Source organism: Etheostoma spectabile, chromosome 15 (genome assembly GCF_008692095.1).
Source record: "Etheostoma spectabile isolate EspeVRDwgs_2016 chromosome 15, UIUC_Espe_1.0, whole genome shotgun sequence".
Classification (NCBI taxonomy): Eukaryota; Metazoa; Chordata; class Actinopteri; order Perciformes; family Percidae; genus Etheostoma; species Etheostoma spectabile.
This window is the reverse complement of record NC_045747.1, coordinates 16409703-16420542: the sequence shown is the minus strand read 5'-3', so window position 1 is coordinate 16420542 and position 10840 is coordinate 16409703. Positions and strand designations below refer to the sequence as shown.

The following is a 10840-nucleotide window of genomic DNA, read 5'->3' as shown; positions in this document are numbered from 1 at the left end:
GCTTAAATGAACTGACATCATAAATTATACGACTTCCAGTTCTCAAACTCAACTGATTATCCTCCGGACAACTAGTCTCTTTTTCTTTAATCTCACTTTTTTCTCTGTAAGGCGCATGTCCGCGCTATTCTCCGACATGCACTCACAATCCCACCTGATAGATGACCTCAAGTCGCCACAACAATAAATAGGAAAGTAAAAATATCTGAAAATATACTTGAGTACAGTAACAAAGTATTTGTACTTTGTTACTTCTCATCCCTGCAAACCACAAACCAGAAAGCTGGTGATTGCAATGCAGATTTCGGTCCTAACTTTACCTCTGCAAGATGCTTGAAAATGTAGCAGTCAAAGTAAAAGTGGATTCCAGCCACAATGAAAGTAAGTGATGGATGTCAGTGGTGGAATGTAACTTCATTTACTCATGTAGCCTACTGTACTCACCAAACAACTTTGTGGTGCTTGTACTTTACTTGAGTGTTTTCCATTTTACGCTACTTTATACTCCTACATCTCAGAGGCAAATATTCTACTGTTTTATTACATTTGACCAATTTGGTAGCTATGCATACGGATTATTAATACAAACTGAATTTATACTTTATGATTATTATTATGGATTTATCTACACGGCAGTAGGCTACAGAGGCTATATGAAGTAGTTAAAAAAAATCTCCACTTTTACCAGCGGCAACAATAAATTGATGTTGCCTACACAGTCAATCACATCAATATTCCAATAATATATATTATTCTGAAATTCATTTAAACCTTTTTAGCATCATGAGTATTTTTACTTTGTACATTTAGACATATATTTACTTCCAGTTTTGAAAGAAGTACTTATATCTATATATACTTATATACAGATAATGACTTGGGACAGTGCTTCGGCTGTGCTTCCACCCAATATAGTCCCAGGTCAATATCTGCCTAGGGAATTGTCTAGTCTTAAGCTGCATAGCTATTTTTACTTGTTGTGAATACACAGGCCACAAGAAGTAATTAGGTTTTTTTTTTTTTTGTTGACTCAGTTTTAATCCCAACATGCTACCTGACAACATAGGATTCCATTCACTACGCTAAGCTAACTAGCGGCGGCGCTGCCGGTGTTGCACCGGACTAAAACAATGCATGCACTGAGACAAAATATGCGTTGGCCCACCTATCTACAGCTAGGGGAGACCATGATAAGCCCGATTTCAACAAACGGTGGCGTGTTCCTTTAAGTCAGACCTGTCCATAGTCCAACATAATTACCCTGAACTCACCACACATCGAAGGATCTGATGTCACGTCTAGCGTAAGTAATAAAGACATATTGACCAGAGCAGTAGTATACTGTAAATACTGTAATATTTTTATGTTGGCTAACCTCAAACATTATAAGTCATATTTGAAGAAAAAATAAGCCATAAGATAAAGATGTTGATAAACAGGAAAAATAAAAAGACTACAGCACAGAAGAAATACAATTGGCCTTATTTACTGCAGGCATTTTGACATGACAAATAGGCGTAACATTCAATACTAACAAGGACTGCTCTCTATTGGGCTTAACAAGTTTCAGGGCCCGGTCACTGTATAGACTCAAATAAGACTTAAATAAAGCAGAGCAATCAGTAAAGGTTATAACTATACCTGCGCTTTCCCTGCTAGGACATGCCTGCTGTGAAAAAGGACCACACAGAACAATACAAAAACAATAAAATGCATTTAAAAATGTGTTACAGTCATAAATGCAATACATATTTACTATTTATCATAAATATACTATTACTTATTAAACAAGAAAAATATGTTATGGGCTTTTGTGTATTCTTCCCAAATAGATTTCTGTATTTTTCTAAATTATTATTATTTTTTTAAATTCAAATTAACACAAAGCTGATAGTCATTTCATCGTGTGAGCCGTCTTTCTTCTTTCAGCAGACTGAGCTACAGTCCACTTAGTTTTTTATCTGTGCAAGGAAAGGTTTTTCAAAGCCATTCAAAAAAAACTAATTCCGCCACAGCATGTCAAGCATTGCATTTTTATAATTCTTACCAGAATTTATTGTTACATTTTGTTTCAGTTTTGGTGTGTTTGGATTATAAAAAAACGAGCGACTTATTTTCCGAATAGTTCAAATGATTCTCAGTTTCTGGTAGACCAAAAAAAACAAAAATAATCAAACTGAGGGACACACTGTGTGCTTATAAAAATATCCAATGAACATCTGGCAGTTGAGAGTTATTGGCAAAACTGCATTCGCTAGGTATAATTGGTTGAATTAATAATCACAAAATCATGTTTTTGGGTAGGTAAAAACATTTTTTGGGTGCAATAAATTCTATATAAGAGGAACACAGATCCACATGCTGTTAACAAGATCAGCTTGGAGGGGACAGGCCAGATGCTCAGTTTCATACTGCTGAGCTGTACGCATCAAAAACAGTTATTGGACAGGTGGCCTTTCCTTAGACTTCCACCTGGCAGCTGGCAGATAGACACACTTTGTCTTTTGTTTATAGGAGTGTGTGTGGAGTGGAATGAGACCACTTGTCTTGATTTAGAAGTGCTTTCCTCGCCTGGCTGCTTGTATTCTTTTTAAACACTAGTCAAATTTAAACCTCTTAGGCTGATGTGTGTCAAGCTCTCCCTCTAGTCGGCTGTGTCCATTCAGCTCGGTGCTGTATATTAAACTATTCAACCACTCTGTCTGATGTGCTTTACACACAAGTGCCCAGCTTCCCAGAGCCCTCCCCCCCCGCCTCTTCATACACTACAAGATGCAGCCATTTGGTTTATTTACGCGAGGTGCTTCTGGAACTGCTGGGAATAGGCCAAGAGCCAATCGAAACACACGGTGGAGGCCAAGCTAATAGAACCTGACAGAAATGGAGTCATAGAGGCCGCTCAGGCATCGTAAAGCTGTCGCCGTTTAAGCCCCTAAATTTGTCGCTATTACCTGCTTGCTTCTCCCTTTTACATGGCCAAAGAGTTGTGAGGAAAAGTGTAGCCAGGTGCTGGAGTTGAGCAAGTGTTGTTGCTCATCTTTTCCTGTCTCAACAACGTCAAATGTGTGTACATACTTGCACACATGCTTGTGCATTTTCAGCATCTAATGCAGAATACATTGACAGTCAATGGAATGATCAATAATATAGTATTCATCATAGTGGTATCATGTACAAAGTTAGAACTACTTCAGAGTATGGTACATTTTACAAAACCAAATCTTTCTGCACTGCACCATTTCTTTGACTCTGCTGCACCCAGCTAGCCATGTACTGTATTTGTTTTCTCTTATATTCTTACTTGGCTGTGTGCTTTCGGGGAATTGCTTTCTTAAGGGTGCTGCAGGGGAGGATGTCAGCATGTGTGAGTCTTTTCGAGGTCGTCGCAGTGTAAAACGCTACTGCAGTTTGTACATCAAACACCAATTAGTCAGGGGAAATTCATTTGGAACTGTCCCCTCGTCAGAAATCCATTGTAGAATCTCGAAGTAAATGGAGTTTTTTTTCCCCCCCCAATGAGCCTGATTAAGAGAATACATGTAAATTCCCCTAGAATTTGGCTCATCACTATTGACAATCCGGCTCATGAGCTGTGTTGGTGGATTTATTCCAAAAAGGTTTTGGTGCGAACTAGGCATCGCAGCCTACAGCTTTGGAATTTCTCTGTCTGACTTTTTGACAGACTTTTACAAATTCACAAATGGGAACTGATAAATGTAGAAAAAGAATGTTTCTGCAATATTTGTTTGAACCTGATTCCCACTTCAAAGGTCAAATGTTGAATTAGAGTACAACATATTTTAAATACTCATTTGACTGTCTTCCCACTGTTAGCTTAAATCTTATTTAATTGGTATAAAAACATGAGTAGTTAAGCTCTAGATTTCAGACGTTTCAAATGTATCTAATGTACAGATTACAGAACATATGGAGAAAACTGATCTGCATTTTATTACAGTTTGGTGGAAATGTTGAAAAGCATTGATTTTCCATCCTTTTAATGCTACTTCCAAGAATCGTCCTGTTTGCGGACCTACCACGACATAATTGTTATAAGGCAGAGGCCCACTCCAAAATGTGTCTGATTGGTCCTTTTATAGAGGCAGAACAGTTGTGAGGGAAGGCAACAAGTATTGAATTAGTTTGCATGAGAGCAAGGAAATTGAAATATGGATTGGGGTCTCAAATGCCTGCCAGGGCTATTGGCTGTTTCGGATATGGAGGATGAAATGTATTTGCTGTGTATGTGTGTGTCAGTGTGTGACTGATGCAGACAGTGCCGGCATCGAATGGTTTCCCAGCTTTTCTATTTTCCAATAACAAGTTAAGACCAGAAGTGACACAGATGAAGTGAATGTTTTAAGAGGAAAAGTAATCTTAAAGACAAGCCAAGCCATTCCTCACTCTAATACGCAGCCTCATCCTCTGCTTCTCCTACATCACTGCTTCTGTCTCAGAGCCATCACGAGCCAGCTCTCTCACCATCTGCCATTTAGATGTATTTAAATCATGCATGCATGCTGAGTTTGGACCTGTGATTTGAACTGGTCAGGTCCCCGGTCTCTGCCTAGGCTGCTCAGCACATCTCGGGACCCAGGAAATCCAGCTGAATATGAATTGATGACAGCACAGTTGGTTAAAAGTGTCACTGCCCAAACGTCAGATCCAATTCTGCTGATATTAACTGGCATTTAAGTCTAGTAAATGGTGACCCATCCTAATGGCTTGATTACCAGATGCAGCTCCGTCATGCCTGAAATATCGGATTTGGCATTTGAAAAGGATGTCATTTTTAGGTAAAATGTTGAAGGCAGCTGTAATGTATTATATCCAAAAGTAGGGCAATTTTATCGCAATTGTATCAAAATTGCAATATGGACTAGTGCAATATCCAAATTGCAGAGGGGAGTGATATTTGTTAATGGCTAAATATGTGTCAAACCATTCTCAATGAAGTATTGTGGTGCTGCAGAGATGTACAGATTGTATCAGACTAAAGAAAAAAAATCTGTGTTTGGTATAGATCCTCACAAGAAATCACACTATAATCATTTTAATTTCTTTCAATGGTAATCATTTTCAAAGAAAATGAGAATAACGATACAAAAACAACCATTCCCTCCTATATTGTGAATCATATCGCAATATCAGTAACAATAATTACAATTAGATATTTTCCTCATATTGTGCAGCACTACCCAAAGGGTCTAGTCTCAATTACTCATACATGACTAGTAGTTGCATGCAAATTGTTTATAATATTACAAATTTCAAATCATACTATACTGTCATTTAGGGATGTTGATGATTAATTGTAAACTGACAAAAGGAAATTTTGACTGATTTAAAAAAGCACTTTATTACACTAAAATAAAGTAATGAACACTTTCCTGCATGAGAAAAGGAAAATAGGCTATGCAATCTTTTTTCTTAACTGCTATTTAATCTGCTAGTGCAAACGTTTGTTGTTGGTAAGCTCGTGGCTCTCTGCTGGACGGGGGACACGGAGCTGACAACCTTGCAGGTGGATGCGGTGGAAACAAGCGCGGGCTCCGTGGACCGCGAGTGTTTTCAGGAAAGTGGCTGCATGTGTCCGCGACAATGCACGGAACATCGTGGCTTTGCAACTGGTACAAGACGGTAGCTGTAGTATGTCCTAGCCTTCCAGACGGGTGAACTGGGACGCTGCCTGCTCATTGGTTAACGAGGATTGGCTATCAGTCTGAAAAAGAAATCTTAACCTATCAAACATTTCCTTACATTTTTGTTTAATTTTTTTTAGTTTAGGCCTCCTGAGTTAGTAATGTGCCACCTGATGTTGCCAAATAATAATATTGAAGATAGTAATAACGGAGCAAAGATTTGATGATTTGGCCAGTAGATCGACCAAAAAGGAAGTAGCAAAAGTTTACATAATTGGTTATTCAGATTTTTTGAGTGCCAAAAATTAAGTGGTTCCTGCTTGCATGTCAATCTTTGCTGGTTTTAATAAATAAAAATAATAAATGGAATGTAGGAGAATTTTCTCTATTTTCTGATATTTCTTTGAACATTTTTGAACGTTTAAGAACAACTGACAGATTATTTAATATTGAAGATAATTGTTGGTTGCATCTCTAGATAACAATTACAAACTTAAACTATATTTTATATACCCCTTTTATACAAGACGTGTATCTGAAATCTGAAAACAAGAAGGAAGAGCAGACCATTTAAACAAAAGTGTAATATGAAATGTGAAATGCATCTAAAGAGTTGGAAGTAGCTGTGGTCTTCACTTTTTTTACAATTTAATATTTAGCTATTTGAAGAACTAAACGAAATGACTGTAGTGCCCTCCTGAAACTTCTCTTAGAAGGACCTTGTCCCAAACCAGTTAAAATAAAGTCATAGTCTCAAATGATGTTCAGCTGACAGGTAAGACCCAGTGAGACCAGTGACGGACTTGGATCCAAAAACAGTCCTTGCATTTGCAACACAACGGAACTGTTTTTGTCAATAACCTAGCTCGGAAATCAGGGACTCTGCCTTCCTAGTGAATCTTTCCACGCACCACGTTGCAGTACAATCTTTAATATTTGTGGCTGCATGCATAAAATAACGTATCAAAATTTACCAAAGACAAATTATCAGTAGTGGCCCATAGGGGTCCATTGGGGGGTGGCCCTTCTGGCATTTGCCCAAATTCCAGATGGCCAGGCCGTCACTGCACTCCACCATCATCACCCCCCCCCCCCCCCCCCCCCCCCCCCCCCCCCCCCCCCCCCACACACACACACACAGAAAACACTCTTTGTTAAAGGAGTTGCGTGTCAACGGTAGGGGACTGGAAAAGAGAGGGGACAGGAGGAGGCGGAGGGAGAGAAAGAATCGTGGCTGTGAAATCGATAGTTCACACTGTTGTGAAATTGAAGGTTTTTTTTGTTGTTGTCAGAAACTGATTGTAGAAGGTGGAATATGAAATAGCTTTGGTAGAGGCCCCTGATGTAAGCAGCAGTATTGATTTCCAAAGACTTGGTCCAATTATAGTACCGCTGGTTTTGTCAAGGACCAGAGTGACTCTGGTGGGGCAAAACGTTGGGCGACGCCTCCTCCCCTCCTCGCCGATGGCCGGCCGTTTCTGTCACCAAAGTCACAGAAAAAAAGTCAAAGAAATAGAGTCTTCTGTTTCTACAGTTTTCAGAGTCTCTTTGAGGACACAGCTGCAGGATGGGAGATTTCCCTTGTTGGCAGTTCATGTTAAGAGATTCACCGGCATTACAACATAAAGAGAAAATAATCCCCTCTCTATGTGTGGTAGTATCTGTCTGCATGTGTGTCTGTTGGCAAATGGCTCGGAGAGAAAGACTGACTGAGTAGACTGACAGAATCTGTGTCTGCCTGTGAGGAAGCCTGGTTTTGTACGTCTGTATATGCGGGTGTGTTTTGTTACCGAACAAGGATGGGGGTTGCATGAATGTCTGTTTGGCTGCAGCTTGCGTTGAGGTGTATTCACACATATCCCCTACAGTTTAGCTGTTATTGTGAACAGCCAGCCATTACTGGAGAAATTGCTGCTTTTTATTGCTGGAGGATTTGCAGGGTGAAATGGTCTGTAATTCCCAGCCTGGGCACCCGCTGTGCTGTCTCTGCTGCTGACGCTGCTTTCATACGGCCCTAGTCTGGCTTCATAAGGAGAAGCGACAGGAGGCTATCAGCTCCTTCCACTCTGGAGAGTCAAAAAAAGTTTGCTGGCATGAAAAGAAGGCTTTTCCTCTTACTCTGTCTCTCTTCCCCTTTGCTTCCTCTACAGTCACCATGTGTCCCATCTCTTCTTCCCCTTTCCTATCCCTCCCTCAACTCTCGTCCTCTCTCCAAGTAACGGGAGTCTCATGCAATATGCTGTGTTTTCCCACTTGAGTGTTAATGAGGCAGATGAATATTCATGAAAAGCAGGCTGACATCGCTCTATGGCGATTGTGCAAAGGGTGATTGTGTGCACAGGCACCGTGGTGGCCCCATTTCTGAGGGAGCTCTTGTGGACATCAGGGGACTCTTGGCTCCTCTGCTAATGATGCAGATGTGTGTCCCTGAATTTTGTTTTGCTTGGTGATTTGAAGATGACCCCTACCCAAGGCCTCTCCTATCTCTCTGGTGGCTGTTGGCGGAGCTTAAGTCTAGCCTCCAGCTGCTGGTGGAGGAAAGCCAGGGAGCGCAATACTAAGAGGACCAAAGAGGAGCTACTACTCAGTCTGCTGCCTACACTCGTCCTCCTCCTCTTTCTCCCTGTGGCGCTGGCTTGTGACAAACAGATGCCACGGGCCGCCTCCCTGGGGATTGTCTCCATCCTTTTATTATACCTTGCCTTCTTCCTCGCTACCTCTCATCAGCTTTTCATTTTCTGTGGAACGTGTGTATGTCTGCAGCCTCCAGCACTACTTTTTGAAGGACATACAAGGAAAGCATGACGCCCATTTATGCAGCATAAGGCAGCATGATGTGTACTTGTCCTGTTTCATGCGTTGCCATTTCCCCCTGTGCTCGCTAACCCCCCACCACACTTTTTTCATTGTCGGCTTTGTTCTGGTCTTCAGCTTCTCTTTCAACAGGCCCTATAGTAATCTCTCACTTTCTCTCTCCTCTCTTGCCTCTTTTGCTCGGCAGCCTCTCATTTGCATTTTCTCACTTACTTCTCAGTCTTCCTCTTCTCTCCCTACCGTCCTTAGCCTGCGGCTTTCGCTGTGTCTCTTTCCCTCTTTTATTTGCTATTACTCCTTTTCCTCCCTCTCAGCCTCCCTCTTTCCTCCCTGGCTCCTCTGTAAGATATCACCCCCCGCCCCCTGCAGTCTACCTCCAAAGGAACTCCTATGGTTCTGTTAAACATTTGTAAAATCTTTGATCTTCCGCCAGCCATTTTCCACATGAGGGGATGTGTGTTTTATGTCTGCCACACAAGGTGGAAATGTGCAACCTTTAATTTGGGAAAGGTGAGTCTGTTGGTGCTGTAGTGGAGGACAGATAGTCTGACTGGCTCCTTTTATGTCCACTATTCGGTGACATAATAGAGGCCTTCCTGGCCCATGGTTCTTTTGGCCTCCCTGTGTTCATGAAAACTGTGGCGCTGCCACTTAATATTGTCAGTTCCAGTCTAGCGGGCGTCCGTGCTGATTCTCATGCACACACATATCCTTCCTGCAGTTGGGGAAAGGGTGGAGGCTGGCCAATTTATCAGCGCTCTGACTGTAAGGCTACAGGGAGCCCTCCGTCTTCATCAGTTCACTCTGCAGATAGGCACATCCTAGTCACCGCTAGTAGACTTACCTCATGTGTCTCCATTACACGTTAATACCAAAGCTGTGAGGGTGAATAGAACTGGCGCTCTATGTTATGCCACGTTAAGAAACGGTCTGTTCAAATCACAGGCTGAACAGGGTGAAATGGAAGGTCATAGTATTGTTGTAGTCAGTTCATTATAAGCTAACGAGAATACCATTAGTCATAGTGCAACTGCAATATTAACTGACTCCACTTTAATTATTGCAAGTGTGAAGCAATTATACAGCTAATAGCAGAGGGATTAACTTTGAAACAAACATCTTGTACAGGCTGCATTTATTTTAGTTTGCTGCTTTTTCTTTATACCTTGAGCTTAATTACATACGTGTGTGTGTGTGTGTGTGTGTGTGTGTGTGTGTGTGGGTGTTGTGTGTGTGTGTGTGTGTGTGTGTGTGTGCGCGTGCATATATATATATATATATATATATATATGTATGTCATCAAAATAGGTGCTGGTTAATTTTATGTCATTGTTTCAGCTTTATTTCAGTGATAGATACAAATCAAACATCAAGTTTTTATCATATTGTATCATTTTGTAAATGAAATTTGAATAAAATCCCATGCAAGTGAATTCAACTCTGCTTGTATTTATTAGGGTTGCTGAGCTGGACAAGGTTATTGCCTACGTTAAAGCTCAGTAAGTAGTGTGATCCTTGGGTGCTAGTCATTGATACGCCCCACAGTTCCTGTCCTCTCATGTGATATCTCAAGGCCGTTCTGCAACAGAAAAGGATGCCTGTCTGCTTTCTGTCCTCTCCTCTATCTCTTCGCCGTCTTTGGCCTGTGTGGCCCCCCTCGCTTCCATTGGTCCGCTGCTGATCAAAGCCCCTTTGAGGGTGCTGAGCGGGTCCAGAGCTGGGAGTGATTTGATGATATTTTGTGTGATTAGACGGCGTGTGACAGGCAGCGTCGGCCCCATCAGCTCACATTAAGTCCCAGTGCTGTCCTGACACCACTGCTCCTGTTTTTATCTTTTAATATTACACCTTCCTCACTAGCTGAATCAATTATCAGTGATAATGTTAGTGTCAAAGTCTTTAGTGCTGGGTTGAGCCCTACCGACTCCTCCTCCTCCTTGTTCTCCTTCCTCCTGTGTGGCCCAGAGGCCCAACAGAAGCCACACTACGCTGATCCCCAGTCAGAGCACTGCTGCTGCAGAGGGACATCTTTACAGACAGCTCTAAGTTTAACCTTCCTTCTCAACAGAGCTGTGACAATGCAAGGAGAGTTTATTATGCCTGACAAAACTCCCCCATGTAGGTTCTCCTCAGTAAGGAAGCTGCATAACGATTAGCCCTATCATGTTCAATTGTGGATGTAGCTGTCAGAGCTGGGTTGGTGGTCTTGCTGTGTCCTTAGATTGGACATTTACTATACCCTACTTGTGTCAGCTGCTAAAAGGTGAAATTTGTATGCAGAATTTCTCCTCCACACTTTTTCATGTATCCCATATCTTTCTCTCACTACAAAGTACTTGAGTACACTTAGCCTTGGATTTATTGGTGTGTGTGTGTGTGTGTGT

At 41.5% G+C, this 10840-nt stretch overlaps 1 protein-coding gene across 2 annotated transcripts in view; it reads left to right on the top strand.

Annotated features, from left to right (window-relative positions):
- Positions 1-10840, top strand: part of spop (speckle type BTB/POZ protein) — an 85724-nt gene that overhangs the window by 1148 nt on the left and 73736 nt on the right. The window lies entirely within an intron of this gene.